General features: G+C 38.1%; 1 long non-coding RNA gene across 2 annotated transcripts in view; it reads left to right on the forward strand.

Annotated features, from left to right (window-relative positions):
• Positions 1-174: 174 nt before the first annotated feature.
• The window catches only part of LOC138152056 (uncharacterized), a 55,066-nt gene continuing 39,520 nt past the window's right edge, over positions 175-15,720 (forward strand). The window contains exons 1-5 of one of the 2 annotated variants that reach the window (XR_011166015.1): positions 175-293; positions 804-895; positions 3,963-4,048; positions 7,600-7,691; positions 8,591-9,095. This is a non-coding gene — a long non-coding RNA (uncharacterized lncRNA). Of the gene's footprint in view, positions 294-803; positions 896-3,962; positions 4,049-7,599; positions 7,692-8,590; positions 9,096-15,720 lie in introns of those variants that run through there. The other variant, XR_011166014.1, reaches the window with a different exon arrangement.

Raw genomic sequence — 15,720 nt, forward strand, 5'->3', positions numbered from 1 at the left:
GGCGGCGGCAGCAGAGACAGAGGCCAAGGCAGAGGCAGAGGAGGAGGCTCCGGGGCTGTGGAACGAGCCCCGCCCCCGGGCCAGGCCCCGCCCCGCCCCGGAGTGACGTGCGCCCCGCCCTGGCAGGCCCCGCCCCCATCTGGAGGCTCCTCCCGACCAGCCCCTCTCCCCTCCCCCCACATACAGACTAGGACACTGAGGCCTGGAGAGGCCCCAGCGAGTTAAGGACTGGGCCCTTCCAGATCCCATGTGTGAGGGGGGCAAGCCCACATCATGTGGATGCAGCACCCCAAGTACCTTATTTACATCATTTGTTCTGGGGGCTAGGAGAATAGAAATAATAATAATAACCACAGTAATAGTTACAATAATAATATGGCTTGCAAGTGTATCTCACTGGGCTGTTTCTTGAGATCAAATCAATGCCTACTATGTGCCAGACACTGTACTAAGCCCTGGGGATACCAAAAGAGGGAAAAGTCAATGCCTGCCCTCAGGGAGCTTACAATCCAAAGCAGGAGACAATATGCAAGCAAGCCTGTACAAAACAAGCAGTGTACAGGATTAGTAAGAGATAATTAACAGAGGGAAAGCGCTGGAATTAAGAGGGGCTGTGGGGAAGATTTCCTGTAGGAGGTAGGGTTTTAGTTGGGACTTAGAGAAGCCAGGGAGATTCGTAGTTGGTTTGGAGGAGGGAGAGCATTCCAGGCATAGGGGACAACCAGAGAAAATGAACAAAGAGATGAGATGACATATCAAGTGCTTTGCAAACCTTAAAGTACTTAAATGCTTTTATTTTACAGAGAAAGGAAGGAGACTCTTTGGAATCAGTCAATGAACACTCACTATAGACCTACTGTGTGCAGAGTACTGTGCTAAGCCTTGAAACACAGAGGTAAGTGCTGTTACTATCCCTATTTTACTTATAAGGAAACTGAGGCAAAGTGACTTGCATGGGGTAACACAGCTCATAAGTGTCTGAGGTCATATATGAACTTGGGTCCTCCTGACTCCAGGCCCCACTATCTGCTGTGCCCTTTTACTTCATGGTTTGCTTTGCCCAGCAACTATGAGGAGAGTAGGAAAAGGGAGTCAGAGACTGGTAGATTTTGACTGGGTATAATAAGGCAGAACTTTCTAACATCAATTCAAAAGTAGGAGTAACTCTTAGAGCTCAGAGGCTTCTCTACTATTTTAACAACAAACATTTATTAATAAACAGGCATTTATTAATAAGCATTTATTAAGTCCTTACTGTGTGCCTGACTAGGCCTAAAGGATAAAAAGACAAAAGGGAAACAATCCCAATTCTCAAGGAGCTTAGATTCAATTGGGGGAAACAACATGGATACATACTATAAATTTTTATTTATTCCATTAAATATTTCCCAATCACATTTAAAAATTTTTTAACATTCACTTCAAAAAATTTTGAGTTCCAAATTCTTTCCTTCCCTCCTTCTACCCCTTGAGAAAGCAAACAATATATTGATTAACATGGATACATATATATAGATACAAACTATATATAAGATATACACAAGGGGAGGAGGTGCTAGCAGCCAGGGTAGAATCTGGAAAAGCCTGATATAGGGAGTAGCATTTGAGTTGCACTCCAAAGAATGGTAGGGATCCTAGGAAATGGAGGTGGGGAAGGGAGTACATTCTAGGCCCAAGGTATATATAGCCTGTACAAAATCATAGAAATAGGAGATACAGTGCTGTATGTGAAGAACAGCAGATAGGTAGGTCAGTTTGACTGGACCATAGCTTTGTGACTGAAGAGGAATCATGTATAAGGAGTCTGGAATGAAAGGGTGAAGCTAGATTATGAAAATCTTTAAATGCCTCTTTTGGCATTTTGTTGTTCAGTCATATCTGACTCTTCATGACTTCATTTGGGGTTTTCTTGGCAAAGATACTGGGGTAGTTTGCCATTTCCTCCTCTGGCTCATTTTACAGACCAGGAAACTGAGGCAAATATTATTTGCCTAGGGTCACACAGCTAGTGAAATGCCTGAGACTGGATTTGAATTCAGGTCTTTTTGACTCAAAGCCTTGGCACTCTGCACTAGGTCACCTAGCTGCTCTACGTCTTTCACATACAGTCACTAAAATGAAGATCTGACCATGTCAGAATAAATGATAATAAGCTCAAAAAACTCTAATGGCTCCCTGTTATCTCTAAAATTCAATATAAAATCCCCTTCAGGGGATTTAAAACTCTTCAAAATCTACTCACATCTTAACTTTCTGGTCATATTAGTTCCCTCTGTAAAGTGTACAGTTCAACCACGTTAACTTTCTTGCCATGTCTCACAAGTACCTCATCACCCACCTTTATGCTGGTTGTCCACATTTGTGGAATGCTCTCTCCTTACCTATGCCTCTTGGAATTCCAGGTTTCTTCAAGGCTCAGATGAAGTGCTACCTTCTTCATGAGCCCTTTCCTGGTTCCCCTCAAATGCTCAAACTTCCCAAGAGTACCTTGTTTCTACTGTGTATGTGTTTTGTTTTGTTTTATATACATGTACTATATCCATGCTGTATGGTCTTCTTCATTAGAATGGAAACTCTCTGAGGGCAGGGAATGTTTTTTTTTTCAATCTCCACAGTGCCTGATACATAGTAGGTATTTACTTTATTAAATGTGTCTGATTGTTGATTGATTGATTGATTTGATTGGCTACTATGGCAAGCATGGGCTTGGACAAGGGAGAGATTTGAGACAGGGAGACCAATTGGGAGGCTATTGCAATAGCACAGGTGAATGATGATGGCCTGAATTGGGGTAATGGCCATGTGAATGGAAAGAAGACATATGCATGGAATGTAGAGGTTGAATCAACAAAATCTAGCAACTGATTGGCCATGTCTCTAGTAACTCTAAGGTTGCAACCCAGGTGGCCAGAAGAATGGAGGTGCCCACAACTAAAACAAGGAAGTAAGGAAAAGTTGTGGGTTCTGCTTTGGATGTATTGAGTTTGAGTTGTCCTTGGGATATCCAATTGGAAAGGTTAGGGCTGGATATATAGATGTAGAAGTAATCTATATAGTGATGAAAACTGACCATTGAATCAACGGGAATGGATGAAGCAACCCAGAAAGGGAAGATAGAAAGAAAAAAGAGGTGAAGACAGAGTCTTCAGAATTCACAGTTAGGGGATGGGACATAGATGATGACAGAGCAAGAGTAGTCAGATAGTTATGAGGAGAGAGAGTAGCATTGGGAAAACCCAGAGAGGAGAGAATAACAGTGGGGAGGTTTGCTTGGTTGTCCTTCATTCTCAGAGAGGACCAAAATAGCATCGCTATGTTAGAGTCAAGTTACAGGGCATCGGGTTGTGACTGATCAGACCAATATGAGCTCAGAATACTCTACCACAAGGTTGGACACAAATAGTCCATGTGAACATTTGGAGTGGATTCTCCAAATTTATGCATCTCACATTTCTTTTGAGCTACTTCAATTCTGCTTTGCTCATAGAGCACAGCACCTTCTCTGATGTGGACATGCCATGTTGAGCGGTACTGTGCTAGTGTCTCCTATGTCATGTAAGCAGTTCCATAGTTCTTCAGAGAGACCTTGAGAGTGTTCTTGTACCTCTTCTTCTGACCACCATGTGAATGCTTGCCCTGTGGGAGTTCTCCATAAAAGTCTTTTAGGCAAGCATATATTTGGCATTTGAACAGCATGGACAGCCCATCAGAGTTGCACTCTCTGCAGTAGAGTTTGAATGTTCGTCAGTTTAGTTCAAGAAAGGATTTCAGTGTCTTGTACCTTATTGAGCCAGGTGATTATCAGAATCTTCCTAAGTCAATTCAAATGGAGGGGATTCAGTTTACTGGCATGGCACTGTCCAGGTTTCAAGGCATACAACAATGAGGTCAGCACAACGGCTCTGTAGACCTTCAGATTGGTAATCAGTCTAATACCTCTTTTCTCCCACACTTTCCTTCAGAGCCTCCCAAATGCTGAGCTAGTTTTGGCAATGTGTGAGTCAACCTCATTATCAGTGTGTACATCCCTAGAAAATATACTGTCAAGGTAAGTGAACTTATCCACAGTATTTAGTATGGATGGTATGATACTGACTGGTGGAGCGCCTGTGTTTTCTTGGTGTTAATTGTTAGACCAAAATTAACATAAGCAGCAGAAAATTGATCCATACTTTGTTGCATTTCAGCTTCAGAGGTGGCAAATCAGGTACACAGTCATTTGCAAACAAAAAATCATGCACCAGTACTCCCTCTACTTTAGTCTTGGCTTGTAGCCTTTTCAAGTTAAATAATTTGCCATCAGTGTGATAGCTGATCTTGGTGCTGTGTTCATCCTGTCAACTTCAGGGGACCCCTTAACAGTCCTCATTGAAGGCATCTGACAACATTGCTGAAAACATCATGCCAAAAAGCATGGGAGCAAGCACAGAGCCTTACTCCACTGCATTGGTGACTGGAAGGGGTAAGGTAGTCAACAAAGCTACAGAAACATCAAGAAAGATGAGGGTAAAAGGCCATTGCACATATTGCACCCAGTATTGGGAATATAAATAGAGATATGACACAGACACTTCCTGAGAGAGAATCCTAGTAGTTTGGAAGAAATATACACAAATAACCAAGATACATAGGAGAATTAGTAAGTACATGAGAGATGTCATGACAATGCTGTAAAAAAGAAATTTGAGGTGTAGAGATCATTTTCAGCTGGGAGATGACCCTAAGAAAACTTCATGAGATGGCACATGAATTAGACTTTGAAGGAAGGAAGGTCTGAGGAGCTAGTGGCACAATGGATAGAGAATCAGGCCTCAAGTGCAAATCTGAACTCATACATGTCCTAGCTGTGTGACCCTTGGGCAAGTCACTTAATTTCTGTCTGCCTCAGTTTCCCCAACTATAAAACGGTAATAATGATGGCATCTACCTCCTAAGGTTGTGAGGAGCAAATGAAAAGCACTCAGCATGGGGCCTGGCACATAGTCAGAGCCATATAAGCTATATAAGTGTTATTTGTTATTATTGCTTCCGCAGTACGAGATGGGGCTGGGAGAGAGCCCTAGATAATGGGGAAGAGAATCCTGTTTGGCTGGAAGATGAAATAGACAAAGGAGGAGGAGTGAGATAAGGTGGGGGTGGAGCTTGAAAACCAAAATCGTGAATTTATGCTTCATTTTGTACACAGTGAGGAGCCAGGGAAGGTCTTTTGAGCAGGGGAGTGATGTGATCAGAAAAGCAAATTAGGAAGACTTCTCTAGCAACTGTGTAAAAGATTAATTGTAAAGGAGACAGATAAAAGACAGTAAGACTTATGAAGACACTATTACAGTAATCTAAATGTTACCTTCTAGGTCTTCTGTTTCCAGCTTTTTCAATCTCTTTCTCCACTTGGCTTTTTCTCCTGATTCTTCTATCTTCTGACTTCATCTGCCCTCCCCTCCCCACCCCCAGCTTCCAATGCCTCAAAACAGGGCATCTGAGTGTTTTGTGACTTGTCTCTTTGATATGAAATTTTATTTTTTAATTTTTCTTTTTTTGCCTTTTTTTTTGGGAGGAGCAATTAGGGTTAAGTGACTTGCCCAAGGTCACATGGCTAGTAAGTGTTAAGTGTCTGAGGCCGGATTTGAACTCAGGTCCTCCTGACTTTCGGGCTGGTACTCCATGATATGAAATTCTAAAAATCTACCTTTCAAGTGTGACTATGATAATACCTAAATAGTTATTTGATTTATAGTGTCTCAGTTATATCCTTCAAAACCCTGAACCCAGGTATAGGTAAATGAACTGATGGACAGTAATGCCTTGCAGCCATCCCCACCTTCAGTCAGGTATTTGCCTCCAAGAAAGATGTATTCTTTCTCTCATTCTCTCAGAACAGTCTGTATCTCTCAAGACCTTTTATCTGATGAACTGTCTTTCTTCTCAAGATGATTTTATAACAAATTTTATAACAAATGTTTTTCTGTTCTGGTCAGCAAGCAAAATTTCTACATAACCAAGGATCACTGTCTTACACATGAGGATCTGAAATAGAGTGATGTTAGTGTCATTGGAGAGAAAGGAATAGAATCAAGAAATAATTTGGATAATTGGATAATTTCTTGTCTTAGAATCGACAAGACTTAGCAGCTGTGTGGTTATGGGGGTCAAGGAAGAGAGAGGCAGCATGAGACCTTCGTGTGAAACCTTGATTCATATTGCCCCTCTGATACTTTCCACCTGTGTGACTGTGCAAGTCACTTGAGCTCCTGGACCTCAGTTTTCTTATCTGTAAAACAAGGGGATTGGACTACATTACCTTTCAGCTCTGGATCTATTAGTTTATGACAGGTTTCAAGCCTGGGTGAAGGGCAAAAATTCAGGGGAAGTGAATTCAGTTTTTAAAATATTGCCTTTGCCATGCTAGAAGGGCATCTGAGTAGAGATATTCTGCAGGTTGTTGGGAATATGAGTCTGAAGCTCAAAGAAGAGCTCAGAGTTTGAAGTTACAGACTTGGGAGTCATCTGCATAGAGGTTATCATTGAGATGCTGATCACAAATACAAATGATTTCTATGATGAAGAAAAGGGAGAACTGTCTAAAAAAGACCAGTGTAGAAGCATAAATTTCTTATCAACCAAACACTGAGGACAAGAAGATCCAAGAAGGGAAATGTGTACTTCTGGATAAGAGGATGATAGGAAGAATTTCGGGCACAGGGTGAGTCAACAGTATGGCAGGGCAGCCAAAAACGCTGGTGTTATGCTTCATGAAGAGAACAACACATCCAGAATAAGGCTCTGCCCGCTAAGATCACAGCTGAAGTTTTGTATTCCCTTCTGGAGGTCACATTTTAGTAAGGGCACTGATGAAGCTGGAGCTTGACCAGAGGACAGTATTCTGAATAGTGAAAGGACTGGAAACTGTACCATAGAAGGATCCATTGAAGAGACTGGGGGTATTCAGTCTGGAGAAGAGAAGACTTGATAGCTGGATAACCACTTGTTAGCAATGTTGTGAGGAGGTCGGTCCCTCTAAGAGGTCTGGTGGTGGGGGTGGGATAAAGGCATCAGCATTTACATATCACCTAGGGGCTGGGCCCTGTGCTAAGCTTATTTTACAAATATTACCTCATTTGACCTCCTTTAAAGTAGGTGTTATTATCCTCATTTTACAGTTGAGGAAAGTGAAGCAAATAGAAGTTAAGTGACTTGTCCAGGGTCAGCCAGCTAGTAGTCCAGGGTCTTGAGGCTGATTTTGAACTTAGGTCTCATGATGAAATCTATTCAGTTTCTTCTCAAAGATAAGAGGATTGGGAGTTATTTTTAGATAGCAAAGAAATGACAATTCCTCTCCTTTAAGAATTGTAAGGGGAAGGCAAGGGATTTTCCTGAAAAAGAACCCCCAAGAATAAAGAATACTCTCCACCTCCTGACAGAAGGGTGATAGACTAAGAATACAAAATGAGACATATTTTGGACATGGCCAATGTAGGATGTTGTTTTGCTAGGATATGCATATTTTTTATGAGGGAGGGAAGATGGAGGGGAAAATTTTGGATAATTGAAAAAATTTAATTAAAATTAAATTAACTAAAAGAAAGAGCTATTTTTTTTCAGCATACCACTTTATGCTGTGTTGCCTAGATACATACAGATTGTGAGGAAAAACTGAGAAAATGTATAAGAAGAGCTTTGCAGACCTTGATATGGTATGTAAATGTTGGTTATAATTACTATTTATCATTCTGGCAGTTTTAAAAGTAAAATGTTCATGCTTTTATAAAATTCAATTAGACTATCTTGATGTACATTCCTAATGTGTTTTTTTTTTTAATAGGAAAAAAAAAAAACCCTTATGAATTAAGCTGGGAGAACCCTTTAACAAGGGGAAAGGCCTAAAGATTTGAACCTTTTAGTAATTACTGCCCTCCCTTTCTTTCTCATACTCCAGAATCCTAGGAGCTAGGGAAATTTGCAGATTGAGGTCTGGGAATGTGATATGCATATTTTAAAAATATTCTTTTGCAGCTCACTGATAGGAAAGAGAGGGAGGGAGACCCCACAACACTGGGGGAACAAGAGGAGTTCCCTGTTGGAAACATACCTCCTCTTCCTTTCTCAAATATGTCCCTTTCTCTCTACTCACATGACTGACACCCTAGATTAAGCCATCATCAACTCTTACTTGGACTGCTTTACTATTGACACAGTGGATAGAGCACTGGATTTGGTGTTAGGAAGACCTGAATTCAGATCCTGCCTTAGAGACTTAACTAGCTGTGTGACCCAGGGCAAATCACTTAACCACTGTCTGTGTCAGTTCCCGATATAATAATAATTTTAATAGCTAATATTTATGTAGTACTTACTATGTGCTAAGTACTTTACAATTATTATCTCATTTGATAATCTCATCTGTAAAATGGAGATATTAATAATAGGATCTGCTCCCAGGATTTTGAAGATCAAATAAGATTATATTTATAAAATTCTTTGTAAACCTTAAAACACTATGTAAATGATAACTGTTATTATCATTACTTCCAAAACACTCTCCTCTCTTTTCCATCCTTTGTCAAAATAATCTTCCCAAATGATAAATCTGGAGAGGAGGAACCAAGATGGTGGAGAAAAGACAGGAATTTGCCTGAGCTCTTCCCAATTCACCTCCAAACAACTTTAAATAACACCTCAAAGCAAATTCCAGAGCAGCAGAACTCACAAAAAGATGGGGTGAAATAATTTTCCAGCCCAAGACAACTTAGAAGGACTGCAAGAAAGGTCTGCCTCACTTGGGTAAAAGGAGAGTGCAATCCAGCACAGGCAGTGTCCAGACAAACCAGCAGGAGGTCCCTAACCCCAACAAAGGTCAGCAACTGAAATCCTGAGGCCCCAGCAGAGTTGGCTAGCTGTGAGATTTCCAGCCTCAGGTGCAATAGGAAAGCTGGAAGGCCCAGAGACCCCCAGAGCCGAAGTGTGGCCAGTGCCCTTAGCCCCCAATGCAAGAAGCTTGGGATAGTGCCCCCTGTATCCTACGAGTAGAGTTCAACTCTAAGTCATGAAATAGGCTGGAAAATGAGCAAAAAAAAAAAAAAGAAAAAGAAAACCAACAACCAAAGACCTAATCATAGAAAGCTACCATGGCAACAGGGAAAATCAAAAGACAAACTCAAAAGAAGACAGCAGTGTCAAAATGCCTACATGCAGGGTGGCTAGGTGGTACAAGTGAACAGAGCACCAGCCCTGGAGTCAGGAGGACCTGACTCAGATCTGGCCTCAGACACTTAACACTTACTAGCCATCTTCCTTGGGCAAGTCAGTTAACCCCAATTGCCTTGCCTTCCCCCCTCCAAAAAGAAAAAATAAGCCTACATGCAAAGCTTCAAATATAAATTGGTCTTAGACCCAAAAAAGCCTCCTGGAATATCTCAAAAAATGATTTTAAAAACCAACTAAGAGAAGTAGAAGAAAACGTGAGAAAAGAAATGAGAGTTATACAAAAGCATCATGAAAAAAGAGTTAACAGCTTGGTAAAGGAAGCACAAAAAATGGAAAAAAAGATGTACAAAAATTCACTGAAGAAAACAACTCCTTAAAAAAAGAATAGGCCAAATGGAAAAGAAGTTACAAAAGCTTACTGAAAAAAATAATTCCTTAAAAATTAGAATTGGGCAAGTGGAAGTTAATAACTCCATGAAACATCAAGAATCAATCAACAATTGACCTGGAAAATAGATCCAGGAGAGAATTTAAGAATTTAAGAATTATTGGACTACCATGATCAAAGCCATGATCAAAAAAAGAACCTGGACAGCATCTTTCAAGAAATTATCAAGGAAAACTGCCCTGATATCCTAGAACCAGAAGGTAAAATCGTAATTGAAAGAATCTGCCATTCATCTCCTGAAAGAAATCCCAAAATGAAAACTCCCAGGAACATTATAACCAAATTCCAGAACTCTTAGGTCAGGGAGAAAATACTGCAAACAGTCACAAAACAAAACAAAACGAAACAATTCAAGTATCAAGGAGCCACAGTTAGGATTACACAGGATTTATCAAATTCTACATTAAAGGGTCAAAGGCCTTGGAATATGCCTTCTGGAAGGCAAAGAAGCTTGGGTTATAAGCAAGAATCACCTATGAAGCAAAACTGAGCATAATCCTTCAAAGAGAAAAAGAGTATTCAATGAAATAGAGGACTTTCAAACATTCTCGATGAAAAATGGTGGGGGTATAAGTGGACTTTGTTGAGATGATATACAACATTGTTTGAATTGCACTGGGAGAAGAGGGAAAGGAGAGGAAGAATGGGGTAAATTATCTCTCATAAAGAGGTGCAAAAGGCCAACTACCATAAATGGAAAGAAGAAGTGGGGTGAGCATTGTTTGAACTTTACTGTCATTGGATTTGACTCAAAGAGGGAATAACACACACTCAGCTGGGTATAGAAATCTATCTTACCATATAGGGAAGTAGGAGGGACGGGGAACAAAAAAAGGTAGGAGACTGATAGAAAGGAGGATAGATTGAGGGAGACAGCGGTCCAAAACAAAACACTGGTGAGGAGAGGCAGGGTGAAAGAAGAGAAAAGTGTAAACAGGCGGGAAATAGGAGACAGTAATCATAACTGTGAATATGAGTGGGATGAACTTCCCCATAGAACAGAAGCAGATAGTAGAGTGAATTAAAAACCAGAATCCTACAATATGTTGTTTACAAGAAACATATTTGGAGCAGAAAGATACACACAGAGTAAAGGTAAAAGACTAGAGCAGAAAATATTATGCTTCAGCTGAAGTAAGAAAAGCAGGGATAGCAATCCTAATCTCAGACAAAGTAAAAGAAAAAAATAGATCTAATTAAAAGAGAAAAAGAAGGAAAGGATCTTGCTAAAAGTAATATAATAAATATATAATATATATTTTATACATATAATATATATAAATATAATAAAACATATAATAAAAATAATGTAATAAATAAAGTAATATCAATACTAAACATATGCACCAAATGGTATAGTATACAAATTTTTAAAGGAGAAGTTAAATGAGTTACAGGAGGAAATAGATAGTAAAGCTATACTAATGGGAGACCTTAACTTTCCCCTCTCAGAACTAGATAAATCTAACCATACAATAAACAAGAAAGTAATTAAGGAAGTGAATAGAGTTTTAGAAAAGTTAGATATGATAGGCCTCTGGAGAAAATTGAATGGGGATGGAAAGTAATATACCTTTTTTTAGTTGGTACATGGCACCTACAAAAAATTGACCATGTATTAGGTCATAAAAACTTCACAATCAAATGCAGAAAGGTAGAAATAGTAAATGCATCCTTTTGAGATTATGGTGGAATAAAATTACATTTAATAAAGAGTCATGGAAAGATAGATTAAAAATTAATTGGAAGCTAAATAATCTAATCCTAAAGAATGAATGGGTAATTATAAAAACAATCAATCATTTAATTAAAGAGAATGACAACAATGAGACAACATACCAAAATTTATGGAATGCAGTCAAAGCAATACTTCGGGGAAAATTTATATCTCTAAATGCTTACATCAGTAAAATAGAAAAAGAACAGATTAATAAATTGGCAACTTTAACAAAAAAAAAATCTAGAAAAAGAACAAATTTATAACCCCCAATTAAACACCAAATTGGAAATCCTGAAAATGAAAGTAGCAATTAAAAAAATTGAAAGTAAGAAAACTGTTACATTTATAAAAAACAAAAAACCTGAGGAGCTGGTTTTATGGGGGGAAAAAACCCCACCAATAAAACTGATAAACCATTGTTTAATTTGATTTTTAAAAAGAAAGAAGAAAACCAAATTACCAGTATCAAAAATGAAAAGAGTGAATTCACTACAAATGAAGAGGAAATTAAAGCAATAAGTATGAGCTATTTTGCCCAATGTATGTCAATAAATATGACAATCTAAGGATGACTATTTATGAAAATATAAATTGCCCAGATTAACAGAAGAGGAAATCGAATATTTAAATAACTCCATTTTAGAAAAAGAAATTGAACAAGCTATCAGTGAACTCCTTAAGAAAAATCCCAGACCCAGATGGATTCACTAGTGAATGCTACCAAACATTTAAAGAATAATTAATTCCAATACTATATAAACTATTTGGGAAGATAGGCAAAGAAGGAGTCCTACCAAATTCCTTTTATGACACAAATGTGGTGCTGATACCTAAATCAGGAAGAGCTAAAACAGAGAAAGAAAGCCATAGACCAATTTCCCTAATAACTATTGATGCAAAAAATTTGAATAAAATACTAGTAAGGAGATTACAGCAATATATCACAAGGATCATACACTATGACCAGGTAGGATTTATACCAAGAATACAGGGCTAGTTCAATATCAGGAAAACTGAGCATAATTGATTATATCAATAACAAACCTAACAGATATCATATCATTATCTCAATAGAAGAAGAAAAAGCTTTTGACAAAATACAATACCCATTCCTATTAATAATACTAGTGAGCATAGAAATAAATGAAACTTTTCTTAAAATGATAAGTAGCATCTATCTAAAACCATCAGCAAGCATTATCTGTAATGGGGATAAGCTAAAAACCTCCTCAATAAAGTCAGGGGTGAAAAAAGGATGACCATTATCACCACTATTATTCAATATAGTATGACACATGTTAGCTTTAGCAATAAGAGAAGAAAAATAAATTGAAGGAATTAGACAAGGCAATGAGGAAATAAAATTATCAGTCTTTGCAGATATGATGATATACATAGAGAATCACAGAGAATCAACTAAACAACTACTTGAAACAATTGACAACTTTAACAAAGTTGCAGGATATAAAATAAACCCACATAAATCATCAGCATTTCTATATATTACCAACAAAGCCCAGAAGCAAGAGATAGAGAAATTCCATTTAAAATAACTATAGACAATATAAAATATTTGGGAGTCTGTCTGCCAAGACAAACTCAGGAACTATATGAACACAATTACAAAACACTTTTCACATAAAGTCAGATTTAAGCATTTGGAAAAATATTAATTGCTCATAGGCTGAGCTAGTATAATAAAAATGACAGTTCTCCCTAAATTAATTTATTTATTCAGTGCCATACCAAACTACCAAAAAATTATTTTATAGAGCTAGAAAAAATCATAACAATTCATCTGGAAGAACAAAAGGTAAAAATATCAAGGGAGTTAGTGGGGGAAAATGTAAAAGAAGGTGGCCTAGCTGTACCAGATCTAAAACTATATTATAAAGTGGCAGTCATCAAAACAATTTGGTACTGGCTAAGAAATAGAGTGGTGGATCAGTGCAAAAGGGTAGGTACATAAGACACAGTAGTAGATGACTATAGTTATCTACTATTTGATAAACCCAAAGACTCCAGCTTCTGAGATAAGAACACACTATTTGACAAACACTGCTGGGAAAACTAGAAAATAGTATGGCAGAAACTAGACATAGAACAACATCTCACATTATATACCAAGATAAGGTCAAAATGGGTACATGATTTAGACATAAAAGGTGATACCATAAGGAAATTAGGAGAGCAAGGAATAGTTTACCTGTCAGATCTATGGAGAAGGGAAGTATTTATGACCAAACAAGAGATAAAAGAACATTATGAAATGCAAAATGGATAATTTTGATTACATTAAGTTAAAAAGGTTTTGCACAAACAAAACCAATGCAATCAAAATTAAAAGGAAAGCAGAAAGCTGAAGACAATTTTTATAGTGTCTCTGATAAAGGTCTCATTTCTCAAATATTTAGAGAACTGAGTCAAATTTGTAAGAATACAAGTCACTCCCCAGTTGATAAATGGTCAAAGAATATGAACAGGTAGTTTTCAGATGAAGAAATTAAAGCTATCTATAGTTATATTTTTTAAATGTTCTAAATCACTATTGATTAGAGAAATGTGAATTAAAACAACTCAGGCACCACCTTACACCTATCAGATTGGCTAATATGACAGAAAAGAAAAATGATAAATGTTGGAGATGTGGGAAAATTGGAACACTAATTTATTATTGGTGGAGTTGTGAACTGATCCAATCAATCTGGAGAAAAATTTGGAACTATGCTCAAAAGGCTATAAAACTGAGCATACCCTTTAATCCAGCAACACCACTATTAGATCTGCATACCAAAGAGATCATAAAAAAGGGAAAAGGACCTACATATACAAAAATATAGCAACTCTTTTTGTAGTGGCAAAGAATTGGAAATTGAGGGGATGCCCACGAATTGGGGACTGACTGAACAAGTTGTAGTATATGATTGTAATAGGATATTATTGTGCTATAATAAATGATGAGCAAGCTGATTTCAGAAAAACCTGGAAAGACTTAAATGAACTGATGTAAAGTGAAGTGAGCAGAACCAGGAGAACACTGTAAGCAGTAACATCAGTGCTGTATAATGATCAACAGTGAATGACTTAGCTATTTTCAGCAATATAATGATCCAAGACAATTCCAAAGGAGTCATGACGAAAAATGCTATCCACCTCCAGAGAAAGAACTGGTGGAGTCTGAATGCAGATCAAAGCATACAAAATACTTTCGTATTTTGTTTTGTTTTGTTTTTTCTCCCTTTGGGTCTGTGTCTTCTTTCATAACATGACTAATATGGTAATAAATTTTGCACGATTGAACATGTATAGCTTATATCAGATTGCATATTGTTTCAGGGAAGAAAAAAGAGAGGAAGAGAGAAAATTTGGAACTCAAAATTTTTTTAAAATTAATGTTAAAAATTGACTTTACATATAACTGGGGAAAAAGTAAAACATTATTTAACGAAAAAAAGTAAGTCTGATCCTGTCAGTCCTGTGCTCAAAACCCTTCAATGGTTCCCTATTTTATCTAGGATAAAATGCAGATGTCTTAGCCTCCTGTCATTTTTAAGACCCTCAACAATCTGGCTCGTATTTACTTTCCTAGGCTTATTTCAAGGGACTCTCTCCCCATTGTGAACTCTACCTTCCGGCCCAATTACACTTCTAGATGGCCTATAAACTGCTCTCACTCTGTCTCCAACTGTAGTCCCTTAGCACTGTTTTTCTGTCCCTTGGTGCACTTCAAGGCTTTCAGGCCAACAGCCTCTTTGCCTGGAATGTATTCCCTCTTCATGTCCACCTCTGAGTACTTGTCTTCTTTCAAGGCTCAGTTCTTCATTCATTTGCCTGCATCTTCTGTGAAACTTTGACCGATCACATTAGTTGTGTGTACCTCTGATTTCCTTGTTGTTGTTATGTCCAACTCTTCATGACCCCATGGACCATTCTGTCCATGGGGTTTTCTTGGCAAAGATATTGGAGAGGTTTCCCAGTGCATTGAGACAAACAGAGGTTAAATGATTTGCCTAGGGTCACTCAGCTAGTAAATTTGTAAGGTAAAATTTGAACTCAGGTCTTCTTGACTCCAGGCCCAGCACTGTATCCACTGAGCCTACAAGCTGCCTCTTTCTAATTTCCTTATATTATTTTTATTAGAGTACATGGTAAATCTTTTTTCTCCCAACTCTAATAGAATGTAGGCTCCTTGTGGGCAGGGACTATTTATCTTTGCTTCCAGCCTGGTATTTCCCAACTTTATGGAGACTTATAAGGGTAAAATGGTTTGCCCGAGGTCTGAACTACCCAGTGGTAGAGTAAGGATTAGAACTCACATTTCTTAATCCCCTTTTTTCAATGCTTTTCCATC

Source organism: Petaurus breviceps, unplaced genomic scaffold, assembly GCF_028583685.1.
Source record: "Petaurus breviceps papuanus isolate PSGF00001 unplaced genomic scaffold, PetGlider_PUasm1.0 90919, whole genome shotgun sequence".
Taxonomy (NCBI): domain Eukaryota; kingdom Metazoa; phylum Chordata; class Mammalia; order Diprotodontia; family Petauridae; genus Petaurus; species Petaurus breviceps.